Raw genomic sequence first — 14,771 nt, forward strand, 5'->3', positions numbered from 1 at the left:
AACTTACCTTGGTAGTGTACTTTCTGGGTATATATACATTGATAATGAAGTTGACATACACATTATCAGAGCTAGCTCAGTGTTTGGGAGGCTCCAAAGGAGAGTATGGGAGAAAAGAGGTACTAGACTGATTACCAAACTGAAGGTCTATGGAGTCATTGTGTTGACCTCATTGTTGTATGCCTGTGAAACCTGGACAGTATACCAGTGCCATGCCAGGAAACTGAATCGCTTCCATTTGAACTGTCTTAGGAAGATTCTGAGGATCACCTGACAGGATAAGATACCAGACACTGAGATTCTCTCTTGAGCTGAACTGTCAAGCATTCAAACTCTGCTTCAGAAAGCACAACTCAGATGGGCTGGCCATGTTTTTTGAATGCAAAACATATGCTTGCCAAAAAGACTATTTTATGGAGAACTCACACAGGGAAAGCATTCACATAGTGGTTAGAAGAAGTGATACAAAGACACTCTAAAGTTCTCTCTTAAGAACTTTCTAATTGATTATGTAACATAGAAGACACTGGCACAGGACTGCTCAGCATGGTGTGCCCACATAAGAGAAGGTGCTATGCCCTATGAACAAAGGAGAATTGAAATGGCTCAAAAGAAACACAGGATGCACAAATTTGGAGAGTTCAATTCAGATGTTCACAAAGATTATTTGTGCATGACCTGTGGTGGAGCATTCTGAGCTTGTATTGGTCTGATCAGCCACAGTAAGACACTTTGAAACTTCATTCTAGCATAGTGGTATCATTTTGGTCCTCTTTGAGAATGAAGGCTACCAACCAACCAACTTGATAACCCCTCTTCTGCATAGTTTAAAAACAAGTTATCAATCCTGTCTTTCCCTAGTCTGGGAAGGTTTTTCTTCTAGATACTGAATAATAAATCTCATCAGGCCATCTAAATTACCTGTTACATTCAGTGAAAAATTCTCCTTGCAGAGAGAGAAATTTGTAAGTTCCTCATGGCCCAAATGATTATTCTATATGGAGATGTCTGAAGATTTAACAAATATACCATGACAAACATTTATTAAATTCAGGCTAAAACAAATATTTTACTAAAGACTCTCATTCAAATATCAGTTCTGTAGTCTCTAGTTTTCTTAACATTCGGTCTGTTGTATGTCTATATCTGAGACAGCTATGTTGAAGTCACCTACAATTATTGTCTTATTCTCTAAGTCTTTTGGTAACTTATTTAGCTTTTAATTAATACTTCATAGCTCTCTGATATTGATATCTTCCTCCCTCACTTCTCCCTCCCTTCTTTCCTCCCTCTCATTGTCCCTCACTCTTTCCTTTTTTCTTTCCAGCCTTCCAACCTTCCTTCCTTCCTTTCTTCCTTCCTTCCTTTCTTTCCTCCTTTCCTTTTGCTTCCCCTTCCATTTGAAAAAGATCCTTTGGGGAAGGGGGGGCAGAAAGCCTGTTTCTATATGTCCTTAAAACCTTTGTATGATGATGCGAACTAACATTTATATAGAACTTTACAATTTACATATAACATACAAGTTTGGCCTTACAATGAATACATGAGCTGGATTATATGTGTATTATTACTCCTTTTTTACGGGTAAGAATTGGAGAGTATAAATCATTTGCATATGGTCGCTAAGCTAAGTATGAGGGGAAGTTATCCTTTACATTACTATACTATTATATGATCTTCTAAGAAATTTCCCTTGTTTGAACTTGATCAGGTCCCTGGACCTAAAAGGACAAAAGTTCATGAAATATCCTTTTATTCTCTCTCCCATCTCTATGTTCGAATGATTTTCATTTATAGTGTTACTTCAAATTAAGAAAACACCAAGTGGCTTATCCTCCACCATCCCTCCTTTATTATGGGATTCCTCTTTTGAACAATCATGCCCAATCTCTTCATTTTTTCTTTAACTCTTGGACAGGGTAAGATTCCCAAGGGAATTCCAAAGGGAATCTTCCCCTTTTATTACACAAGATCTGAGTCATCAACCTACCAGGGTCTAGGTATTTAAACTTAAAAAATATCTCAGAGGAAATGTAGAATAGTGGGTAGAATAATAAACTTCTAGTTAGAAAAAGTTGGATTCAAATTCACCCTCTAGAAATATGTGACCACAGGCAAGTTGCTATCTGAGCTTCCGTTTTCTAATCTACCCAATGAAAGGATTCAACAAGGTAGCCTCCAATGTCTCTTTTGACTTTAAATCTATGTTCTTAAGTTTCTTTTATTTTCTCTGGTTGCATTTTAAAATTCTGCCCAACTCTGGTTGTTTCAAAAGCAATTAGAAGGGAACTTCCAGGATGCAAGATGTGGGAGTAAGCAGTAAATTGGTGTAACTTTCCCATATTCACCTCCAAACAACCATAAAAGAGCACCCCAAAACAAATCCTGGAATGGCAGAACCGGCAAAAAGATGGGGTGAAACAATCTTTTAACCTAAGAAACTTGGGAGATTGGCAAAAAATGTCCATTTCACTTGAGTAGAAGGGGAGCACATTCCAAGAAAGGAAGTGATTCAGTAAACCAGCAGCAAGCCCTGCCTCAGCAAACCAGTGGGAGATCCTAAGCCCAAGTGTGGTGGAGCAGCCAAACACGAGGACATCCCACACACACCCTCCCATAGCACCAACTCAATATTCACAGCACCTACTGTGGCCATGAATATGCTGGCACAATTCTGAATAGCGAGATACCACAGACTCTACAAATGGAAGGCAGAACCAAAACATTTATTCAGATACCAGAAAGCCAAATCTATCACAGTAACAAAAATCTATACACAATAACAATGTAGAGAACAACATTATCCCCAAGCCTTTCCCTTCCTAGGCTTCCCACAAATCAGGTCCATTAAACAAATCACAAGCGGATCCTCTTAAACATAGTCACAAAGAAGAGCTTTCACTCATGCTAGCCTGTCACCTGCATCCTTCTGAGCTCTGACTGCTCTCAAGACTAACTTCCTCTCAGCTCTACTCTAGCTCTGCCCCTTCCTGTTCTACCTTTCCTGTTCCACTCATTGCACAAACTCCCCCCAATCACAGGCTCCATGTGACTCAGGCTTTCATGTGATCCAGGCAGGCCTATTAATGAATATGAAAGATCTCCCCATTTAAAATATCATTTACCCCTCCTCACCCTCCATCTCTTAGCATAGCCATGGAAATAGGTGGACTCCAGCTCCAAGAACCACCACATGCTTCATTGTAGCCCTGGGCAAACAGGTATCTTCCAGGAGCCAGACCTCCAAATGTGTCAATGTAGTAGCCCTGGGGAAATAAAGGAAATAAGGAGATGAATACAATATTAATTAGAAAAGTTAGATATGACAGACCTTTGGCATGATTTAGACATAAAGGGTGACGCCATAAGCAAATTAGAAGAGCAAGGAACAGTCTACCTGTCAGATCTATGGGGAGGGAATAAATTTCAGACCAAGCAAAAGATATTGAGAGCATTACAAAATGTAAAATAGATAATTTTGATTGTACAATATTTAAAAACTTTTGTACAAACAAAACCAATGCAACCAAAGTTAGAAGGAAAGCAGAAAGCTGGGAAACAGTCTTTATATTAAGTGTCTCTGATAAAGGCTTCATTTCTCAAACATACAGAGAACTGAGTCAAATTTACAAGAATACAAGTCATTCCCCAATTGATAAATGGTCAAAGGATATGGACAGGCAGTTTTCAGATTAAGAAATAAAAGTTATCTATAGGCATATGAAGAAGTGCTCTAAATCACTTTTGATTAGAGAAATGTAAATTAAAACAACTCTGAGGTACCACCTCACCCCTATGTGATTGGCTAATATAATAAAAAAAGGAAAATGATAAATATTGGAGAGGATGTGGGAAAATTGGAATGCTAATATACTGTGTGAATTGGTCCAACCATTATGAAGAGCAATTTGGAACTATGCCCAAAGGGCAACCAAATTGTGGCATATCCTTTGATCCAGCAATACCACTACTAGGTCTGTTTTCAAAAGAGATTATAAAAAAGGGAAAAAAGGACATACATACGCAAAAATATTTATAGCAGCCCCATTCATGGTGGCAAAATATTGGAAATTGAAGGGATGCCCATCAATTAGGGGATGGCTGAACAAGCTACTGTATATGAATATAGTGGAATACTGGTTGGTTGGTTGGTTGTTGTCCTTCATCTTTGAAGAGGACCAAAATGACATCATCATGATAAAGTGAAATTTCGTTGTGTCCAACTGTGGCTGATCAGACCAATATGAGCTCAGAAATGCTCTATCACAGGTCAGGCACAGATAATCCATGTGAATATTTGGGGTGGATATCCCAAATTTGCACATCCTGCATTTACTTTGTACTGTCTCAAATCTGCTTTGCTCAAAGAGAACAGTGCCCTTTCTGATACAAGCACGCCATGCTGAGTGGTCCTGTGCCATGTCTCCCATGTTGCACAGTCAAATCCAAAGTTCTTGAGAGTATCTTTGTATCACTTCTTCTGGCCACCACGGGATTGCCTGCCCCCTGCAAGTTCTCCATAAAATAGTCTTTTTGGAAAGTGTACATTTTGCATTCAAACAACGTGGCCAGCCCAACAGAGTTCTGCTCACTGAAGCACAGTTTGAATGCTTGGCAGTTCAGCTCAAGCAAGGACTTCAGTCTGGTACCTTATCCTGTTCGGTGATCCTCAGAATCTTCCTAAGACAGTTCAAGTGGAAGCAATTCATTCTCCTGGCATGGCGCTGGTAGACTGTCCGTACTTCACAAGCATATAACAATGAGGTCAGCACAATGGCTCTGTAGACCTTCAATTTGGTAGTCAGTTTAATACCTCTTCTCTCCCAAACTTTTCTTCCAGGCCTCCCAAACACTGAGCTTGCTCTGGCAATGTGTGCATCAACCTCGTTGTCAATGTGTATATCCCTGGAAAGTACACTATCAAGGTAAGTAAACTTATCCACAGTATTCAAAACTTCTCCATTTGTTTTAATCCATGGTTCCACATATGGATGGTGTGGTGGTGAATGATGGAGCACCTGTGTTTTTTTTTTAGTGTTAATTATTAGGCTAAAATTAGCCCAAGCAGCAAAGAATTGATCCATACTTTGTTGCATCTCAGCTTCAGAGGCTTCACTGAGTGCACAGTCATCTGCAAAGAGAAAATCATACACCAATGCTCTGTCCATTTTGGTCTTGGCTTGTAACGTTTTCAAATTGAAGAACTTACCATAAGTACGGTAGTTGACCTTGATGCCATGTTCATCCTCATTGAAAGCATTTGTCAGCATGACTGAAAACATCATGCTAAAAAGCATGGAAGCAAGCACACAGCCCTGTTTCACTCCATTAGTGACTGAGAAGGCACGAGAGCATTGTCCATTATCCAGAACCCGGGCAAACATGCTATAATGAAATTGACATACAATATTGATGAACTTCTCTGGGCAATCAAATTTTTGATGTAATTTGTCATAAGCCCTCACAACTAACAGTGTCAAAGATTTTGGTTAGATCTACAAATGTTATGTACAGATCTCTATTCAGCTCCTGGCATTTCTCCTGGAGTAATGTACAATAAGAAAAGATAAACAGAGAGATTTCAAAAAATCCTGGAAAAACTTGTACAAACTTGATGCAAAGTGAAATGAGCAGAACCAGGAAAACATTGTACACAGTATCAGCAACATTATATGATGATCAACTAGGAAGGACTTAGCTTTTTTCAGCAACACACTGATTGAAGAAATGTACAACGGACTCAGGAAGGAAATATTATCAATGTCCAGATAAAGAACTGATGGGCTCTGAATGCAGATTAAATCATTTTTTCACTTACTTCTTTCTTGTGTTTTTTTTCCCTTTTTGATCTGTTTCTTAGGTAACAATTGTGACAAATATGAAAATATTTTTACATGATAGCATGTGTATAACTATATCAAACTGACCACCATTTTCAGAAGAGTGGAGGGGAGAAGGGAGAGAAGGGAGAGAAGGGGGGAGAGAAAAGTTTAGAACTCACAATTTGGAAAAAAAAGGTATGCTAAAAATTTTCTTGACACAACTGGGGAAAAATATTATTTAAGAAAAAATAGGTTTTAAAAGATTTCCATCCTATAGAAAGTCAATTCTTGTGTTGAAGGATTTTGTTCAGATTTTTAGCTCAAAGGCAAGCTGTTTTGTTTCCTTTTCATTATGTCACATAGTACATGTGTGTTTATTGATCTTACCTCAATCTTTCCTTTCCTTTCTTTATGTCTGATAATAATCCTCCATTATTCTGCCTAAAGGTTTTTGTTTGGTTCTATGTTTGTTCCGGTATGTGATCTTCTCTTTTTCCCTGCTTGTAATATTTTCTTTTTGTCTTGGGAAGATTGGGACTGGTCAACTAAATTTATGCATGAGTAAATCTCAGCTTCTTTCCAGTACCATCCTATGGATCTTTAGCAATCTGTTCTTTGCCTTCTGCTTCTAATGCTTCAGGACAATTTTATTTTGCCATATCCTGAAATATGGCATTCAGAACTTTTGTTTCATCAAGTACTTTTCTCTTGGTAGATATCATTCTTAGATTATTCTAATTCATCTTTCAGAGACATTGTTTTTGATTTTAGAAATTTTATGTGTTCTTCCAATTTTACTGTCTTTTGACATTTTTCTAATAACCCATGCTATATCATTAAAATTTAAAACTTTCTTCACTTTATTTTAGGGTATATACCACTGCATTAAAATATTTTGTCTTCGGTTCTAAGCCATGAAATTTCCTTTCCAGTCCACTGAGAATGCTAATCTCACTAATTTATTCCTTTAGTTTCTTATTATAGGATTTTTAAACATTTTTAGGGTTCTTATAGCCATTCTATTCTATTTTCTCTGTTCTTGTAACTATTGCACACACACACACACACATGCATGCACACACAAATGTTCTCTCCTTGAAATTTTTCCTAGCATAATCTTATCTGATAGTATTTATGCATTATATTAAGAATTATTCTTTGCTGATCATTTTCTCAGTGTCTTTAATAGGCTCTCCAGAAGTATTTTCTTTACTGTTGTTCTTTTAACGTACTTGGCATCTTTTTAGTTCCTTTAAAATGATGGAGGAGTTCTGGGTTTATATCAATTGCTAACTCATGCAACTTGCTAGAAGTTTTCTATAGATTATTCTGATAATTCTGTAGACATGGGAAAGTCAACATATGGGTCAATGGTTATTATTATTAATATATAAATATATAATAAATTAATACAATAATATTTTCTCACATTTTAATTTTAATATGGCTGTAATTTCCCCCAAGAATTCAGTATCCTCTTTTTAATATATTTTAAGAATCCATCCCTTATTGCCCTTAAATTTGTTTAACCCCCGCCAAATTTCTGCCTATCCTTGGTCTAGTTCCATTACTCTCCTAGTCTTTTTTTTCTTTAGTGCATTTCTACTTCCTCATGCAGCACATCTGGGATTGTGATGTTAGATTTCCAATGCAGTGGCTCAATTATCAGTGATGTGGATAATAGTTTTTTCTAGTAATCTTGACAGATCTTTTCCATATGTTGGGTCTGTTTGTTATCTTACTTCTAGTTTCATACTTAAATGCACTTAGGATGAGCTGAATTAATTGGGTCTGTTGCTAAGCTTTCTGTAAACATGTTTATATTCTTTCCCTGATTCTCATTGTTTTAAGAGATCTTACTCTTTATAATCTTTTACCATCTTGCTCCCTAAGATTCTTTATATAAGTTTATGTTCTAAATTGGTGCTGCCTTTGACTTTCATAACTCTCATAACAAAAAAGTTTACATATTCACAGTATTATACAGTTATGAAGCATTTCATATATATATTATTTAAATTGATCCAAGCAGAACTTCAATGGATCAAATTTTGAAGAGATTTTCATATGTTGATGAATCCGAGGCTTGGAGTGCTTAAATCACACGCCAAAGGTCATACAGTAAGTAATGGCATGGTGAGTAGTAGCAGAATTTGTGTTCTGTCAAAGTCCAGAAGTCTTTTCTCTGTACCACATTTCCTCTTATAATTCATTATTGCATGACATTGGTTCTAATGTATGTAAAATTATGTTCTCTGACATTAGACTTAATATAATTAAAAACTTGAGAAAATGCAGCCCACAAATTCACTTATTCATTCATTCATACATTTAATTCATTGAAACATTTAAGAACCTACCTAATAAAAAGTCAGTGAATGAGTGACTAAATTGCAATTCATTAGATATTTTTAATGTGCTAGGAACTATGCTAACAAAAACAGGAGAGTACCTTCCCTCAAGGAGCTTACATTGCAATAGAGGAAGATCAAATCTACAGAGGAGTGATGGTCAGCAAAGAAAGATTTGTTCTGGTAAGTCACTGAGTTGCTGAGTTGATATATAAGGCAGTGAAGATCCATACCACTCCAGAAACAATAACGTTGTTGATTTGATTACTATGCCTAGGAGAAAAAAATGCCAATTAATGTATGTATGACAGAGGGGTAGTGATAGATATACAGAAGCAGGTGGATGCCAGAATGGTCTACCTTGATAACTAGATCAGATATAACAGTGAAGTATAGGAACAAGTAATACATCAGTGATTTTATTGGTTTAGGGAATCCATCTATAACTTAGAGTCAAAGATTTTTGTAGAGTACCGAGAACTTGTCATTCAGTCAACCAGCATTTTTTAAAATATAATTTTTTTTTGTTACATTTTAAGTTCCAGACTGTCTTCTGCCTCCATCACCACCCTGCTCCAGAGAAAGCCACCATCTGGCAGAGGTATGTACATAGATAGATCAATAGGTAGATGGACAGATAGGGGTGTGTGTGTGTGTGTGTGTGTGTGTGTGTAAAACTATATTATGCACCCTTCTATTTGTTAGCTCTTTCTCTGGTAGTGGATAGCATCTTCATAGTTCCTTTGTAGGTGATCTGAGTATTTATAATATGCAAAATAATGTTATTGTTTAGTTATTCTTCAACATTATTTATGCTACTGGATACAACATACTCCTGTTGATTAGCATTTATTAATTGCCTATGTATCTAAGTGCTGGGGATATAAAGAAAGGCAATAGGCAGTCCTTGTTAAGCTTGAAGCCAATTGGTGGAAACATGCAAATAATTATGTACACATTATATAAAGAATAAACTGGAGATAATCAACAGGGAAGAGGTACTAGCATTAAGAGGGTTGATAAAAGACTTTTTGTAGAAGGTGGGACTTTAGCTGAGACTTAAAGGAACCTGAAGTAATTAAGAGGCAGGATGATGAAGGAGAGAGTTCTAGGAATGGGAGACAGTTATCAAAAATGCCTGGAGTAAGGAGATGGAGTGTCTTATGTTAGGAACAGGAAGAAGGCTAGTGTCACTGCATCACAGAGTACATGGGCAGAAGATAAGGGATATGAAGACAGGGAAGGAAGGAAGAGGCTAGCTTATGAAGGGCTTAAAAAAAGTCAAGCATACTATTTTATATTTGATCTTGGAGGTAATCATAAGCCAGTGGAGTTGATTGAAAAAAGGGGTAGGTGGTCAGACTTATGCTTCAGAAAGATCAATATGACAGCTAAGTGGAGGACAGACTAGAATATCTAGGGAAGAGACTTATGGCAGGGAGACCAAATCGTTGGCTAGTGCACTAATCCAGACATGAAATGATCAGGGTCTGCACTAGAGTGGTGGCAATTTCAAAGGAGTTAAGTGGGACTATTGATGTTGAGGAAGCAGAAATGATAGTACTTGACCACTGATTAAATGGTGTGGGAGGTAAGACAGTGAAGAACTCATCTGATGATGATATCTAGGTAGGGAACCTAAATAGCTGGGAAGATGATGGAATACTCACTAACACAGGGAATAGTGAGAGAAGTTAGGAAAAGGGGGATTTTAGTGGGGAAAGATAATCATTTCAGTTTGGGGTATTTTGACATTAACATATCTATAAAACATTCAGTTCAAGATAACTAATAGGCAATTAGAGATATGAAATGAAGTCAGGAGAGAGGTTAGGGCTGGACAAATGAATCTGAAAATCATCTTCAGAGAGATGATAGTTGATTCCATGAGAGTTGGTGAGATCACCAAGCAAAATAGAATTAAGGTGATTAGGTTTGACCATGAAGAGAAACTTTGGGGAGGACAGTTTCAGTTAAAAAAGGGGGTAAAAGCCAGATTGCAGAAGGTTAAGAAGGAAGTTAGGAAAGAAAATAGAAGCATTGATTACAACCTGCTCAAGGAGTTTAGTCATAAAATGGAGGAAAGATATGGGATGATAGTTAACAGGGATGGATGGATCAAATGAGGGCTTTTTGAGGATAAAGGGGACATGGGAGTGTTTGTAGACAGCAAGGATGCAGTAGATAGAGGGAAAGGTCAAATGTAAGTGAGATTGAAGATGATAGAGAGGGCCAATCTGCTGAAGAAAAAAAAGTTGGAATATGATCACATGTGCATGTTGAGGTGTTTTACTTGGCTGAAAGGGTCAACTTCTTTATGTGAGGCAGGTATACAAAAGGAAATAGTGAGGAAATGCATCTGGATGATGGGAGATGAGGAGGAGGGGAGAGGAGGAAGCTCTCAGGGAATGGATTTAATTTTTTCACAAAATATTGAGGCAAAGTTCTCAGTTAAGGGAGGAAGCCAGGAATCCATTGGAGGTTTGAGGAGGGATGAAAAGGTCTAGAAAAGTTTGTGTGATGAGTAGCATAGTGAGTTAATTAGAAACATATCTTTGTGTAATGAAGACCCAATATATATAACGCAAAATAAATTTCCATCAGAACCAGTCAGTGCAATTTTGGAATTTTCTCTAACTTTGTTCAGCAATTCGAGTAGGAGTAAAGGCAGCAGAAGGTTGCAAAAGCAGTGTAGGGCTGTGGCCTCACAGGGTAAGATCTTTGATAGGATAAGTTGGCAAGGAACTTGATAGAAGAGGACGATGTAGAATTAAACTGGTTCACTAAGGGATCAAGATGGGGCAGAAAGGAGAGTTATCTACTGCAAGGATGATAGCTTGGAAGCAAACTGAGGAACTGTTGCATTAGAAGTAATACTGAGGATGAGCAGCAGGTTTGGAGTTGCAAAACAGGGAAAGTGTAGATGAAAACAGGCTGTGATATGATAATAGGGCTTCAGAATCCATGAACAAGGGCTCTTATGGGTAATGGAAAGATCCAAGGTATTATTGTCTCTGGGTGTAGCTGAAATAGGGTGGAAGAGTAGGCCATGGGAAAGGAGCAAGTTGAGGAATTGGAAGGCTAAGGTGTTTTAGAGAGTACCAATGTATATGTTGAAGTCCTTTAGACTTCAAGAGCAAGAGCTGAGGAAGAAAGACCGTGAGCCAGGCACCAAATTCACTGAGTAAGGAGAGTGTGTCTTAGAGATTTGTATTGGACAACCATTAGAATCTTGATTGGGTGATAGGTATGGATTGTATTTTGATTCTCAAAAGAATGAGAAGCAAGCATTATTGTAACTCCCTCACCATGACCAATGCATTGGGGAGTATGAGTAAAAGTGCAAATACTGCTGCGAGGGTGGCCAGGGAAACTCTGTCTTAGGAGTGATTCAGGTCTATGGATGCAAAAGAGATGGAAGGAATGAGAAAGGAAAGGGTGTAAGCTAAAAATTAGTTTGATACCTATGGAGCAAGCAGGCCAGGGATCATGGTGAAGTGGGTTGGTAGCTTTAGAGTAGAACAATAGAGGGGTTGGGTCAATGGAGATAGAAATAAGGGAGCAGTTAGCAGATGGGTCAAAAATGAGGTTTGAGAAAAGGAAAGTGGAGATTCAGAATCACTAACACAGGGAAGTAATCATAGGGTCAGAGTACATTAATCTTTGAAGAATGAATTCAGGTAGGTTATCATTGATCATGGATGTTCAGTCTAGGAGTAGAGGTGGGGTAGTAGAAGTTGCAAGGCTTCAGGTAACAACATGTAGCTGGAAAGAGTATAGAAGAGGAAAGGAACATGGGTGAGACCAAGGCAAATGCCATGGAGTTTAGGAGGCTGCAGAGAGTACCTGAAGTGTGATCAAATGTTTGCCCTTAGGAGCCCAGGGCAACAAATCTTTATATGTCAGGGGACATATCTGAACACAATTCTTTTTGGCTTCATGACTGAGGATCTATCCACCATGCCATGAAACATATATTTAGCTATATGCTATATAGGTGTTTAGAGGAAATACAAAGTAAAACAAAACATTATACCTTAACTCACGGATATTACAGAATAACATGGGGGGATGGGAATAATTTGACCTCATAGATGTCTCTGAGACTACGTAGAATTGGACTTATGCAACTGGAATTTGGTCCTTGAAAGGTAAATGTTATTTAAGAGGAACAGAAAACAAAACAAAAAAACAACAAAGAACACACATATGTATACATATATTCATTTGAGAAGATAACCATTGTTGAGAGAATTAGAATGAAAATCAATGAAGGGAAAAAAGAGCATTATTATTATAGGGGTATACAACATACCACTAAGAAGTATTGTAAGGAAGACTAAGGTGAGAAAGGAAAGGCATCACAAATTTGGCAGAGAAACATTATACTTCAATTATGAGAGACTTCAATTATCTAGACATCTGTAAATGTTCTCTCTTCCAAAAGCAGAACTGTTGATAAGTTTGTGTCTTGCCATAATAATAATTTCATCCCTTAGTAAATAGAGGAAGTGACAAAAATAATCCGTTATTTTGAATAAGAAGAACAACTTGGCTGTGAAAGTAGAAAGAAACAGAATCTTTGAGAGGTACATGACCATTCTATCATAAAGTTCTAAAGAGAAAAGTTATAAATCTGGGCACAAACTGACATGTACCTCATATTTGTGGAAAGCTTATTAGATTTGGTTCAGAGAAGGGATAGGTAGAATCCAATGTTCTAATGTTTTACAAGGTCAGCTGGCTCATGAGGGATAAAAAGCTCTGAACAAAATTCCAAAAGCACAGCTAGAAATATTCCACTGAAGGGAAGTCAAAGTTGTCTTAAGAGAACAGTGTGATCTACTAGACCTGTACTCCAAAGAGATCAAAGAAAGAGGCAAAGGTGCCATTCATACAAAAAATAGTGATAGGTGCTCTTTGTGTAGAAGCAAAGAACAGGAAACTAAGAGAGTGCCCACGATTTGGGGAATGGTTGAACAAACTATGGTTTATGAATGTAATATCATACTATCATATTCTGTGAACGGAATGCTTTCAGAGAAACCTGGGAGTTCTTGTATGCACTGATGCAGAACGAGGGGAACACCAACTCTATAAAATAGAGTTCAGTCATGTTCAATGCTTCATGACCTTATTTGGGATTTTCTTGACAAACACACTGAAGTAGTTTGCCGTTTCCTTCTCCAGCTCATTTTACACATGAGGAACTGAGGCAGCCAGGATTAAGTGACTTGCCCAGGGTCATACAGCTAATAGGTGACTGCAGTCAGATTTGAAAGAAAGAAAATCAGTCTTCCTGACTTCAGGCCCAACTCTCTTTCCACTGCACCACCTGGCTGCTCCCAAACAGAACAACGCTGAAATATTGAAGAACAATGATCAACCACGATTCCGGAGCATCAATGATGAAAAATGCCACCCATTTTCTGACAGAGAAGCAATGATCTAAATATGCAGAATGGATCATATTTTGGGGCACACTTAATATAAGAATTTGTTTTGTTTATACATACTTGTTATGAGTTTTGTTAATTTATTTTTCAATGGGAGGAGGGTAAGGGGGAGAAAAATAAATGTTTAATCATTTTTTTTAAAAGTAGAATTTATTTTTAAAAAGAAAATAATGTAGATATGTAGGGAAATAATCTATGATGACAGTGTTTTTAAAAAGATGTATACAGAAACAAGAGAAAATAACTGAAGTTGAATATAAAAGAACAATATGATCTCTCACTTGAAGAGCTCCGTATCTTGACATATTGTGGGAAAATAAAGAGAATTAAAGAGAGGATAGAACCAATGCTTAAAGACAGATGGGTTTTTGAAAATGGGTAAGGGAGAACGTACAGGGAGGTGTTCCACTCCTAACTTGGTTTTGTTTTCTCTTCCAGGTAGAATGACCTCTGGACTGGGAAGGGAAAGACAAACATATTTGTTATCATCTATTGCCTTCTAAGAATTGAAATTACCCTACCCAGACAAACAACAACATAGAGGACTTGAATGAATGTTCAGATAAGACTAAAGGGACAATGGATATAACCTTTGAAAGTTCCTGGAGGATGGGAAAGATGTTGTAGGATTGTTGAATAGCCAATATAGGTCCAGTGTATATAGTAGGCATTTAATAAATGATTGTTAGATTCACTTTCCCTGTAAGATTGTTACCAACACTACCAGGATTCAACTATCTCATGAAACAGATGGATTAAAAAAAAACACAAGGGCCAGTCATTTGTTTCCTTTCTTATTTTATAGACAATTTTCTTATCACAATTTGCCAGTTTGTGTCTTCCCTAATTTTACTCCGTCTTCCAACTTTGTTTGGCTCTAGGTGTTTACTATACAGATTGCACCATGGTCAGGCTACTTCTGATTCATTTCCTTGAGATTTACATGGGTAGGGGAAGGGGTTGGAGGCTTATGTGGGCCTGAAGGGGTAGCTTTCATAAAACAGATAGAAGAGGAGAAGAAATTTGCACTGGAAAGTAGATAGAGATTAAGCAGGAGAGGCAGAGTGGTAGATATAATGGAAAAACAAAACAAAGCATTAGATTTAGAGTCAGAAGATCTGGGTTTGAATCCCAGCTCTTTT

At 37.4% G+C, this 14,771-nt stretch overlaps 2 long non-coding RNA genes across 2 annotated transcripts; one reads left to right on the forward strand and one right to left on the reverse strand.

Annotated features, from left to right (window-relative positions):
• Positions 1-2,374: 2,374 nt before the first annotated feature.
• LOC140519320 (uncharacterized) lies at positions 2,375-8,596 on the reverse strand. The gene is made up of 3 exons (XR_011972179.1): positions 8,294-8,596; positions 5,210-5,385; positions 2,375-3,266 (listed from the first exon to the last, which is right to left on the reverse strand). It is a non-coding gene; the product is annotated as an uncharacterized lncRNA (long non-coding RNA).
• LOC140519319 (uncharacterized) lies at positions 8,116-14,399 on the forward strand. Its single transcript, XR_011972178.1, has 3 exons — positions 8,116-8,356; positions 8,713-8,774; positions 13,364-14,399. It is a non-coding gene; the product is annotated as an uncharacterized lncRNA (long non-coding RNA).
• Positions 14,400-14,771: the final 372 nt, after the last annotated feature.

Source organism: Notamacropus eugenii, chromosome 1 (assembly GCF_028372415.1).
Source record: "Notamacropus eugenii isolate mMacEug1 chromosome 1, mMacEug1.pri_v2, whole genome shotgun sequence".
In the NCBI taxonomy this organism is placed as follows: Eukaryota; Metazoa; Chordata; class Mammalia; order Diprotodontia; family Macropodidae; genus Notamacropus; species Notamacropus eugenii.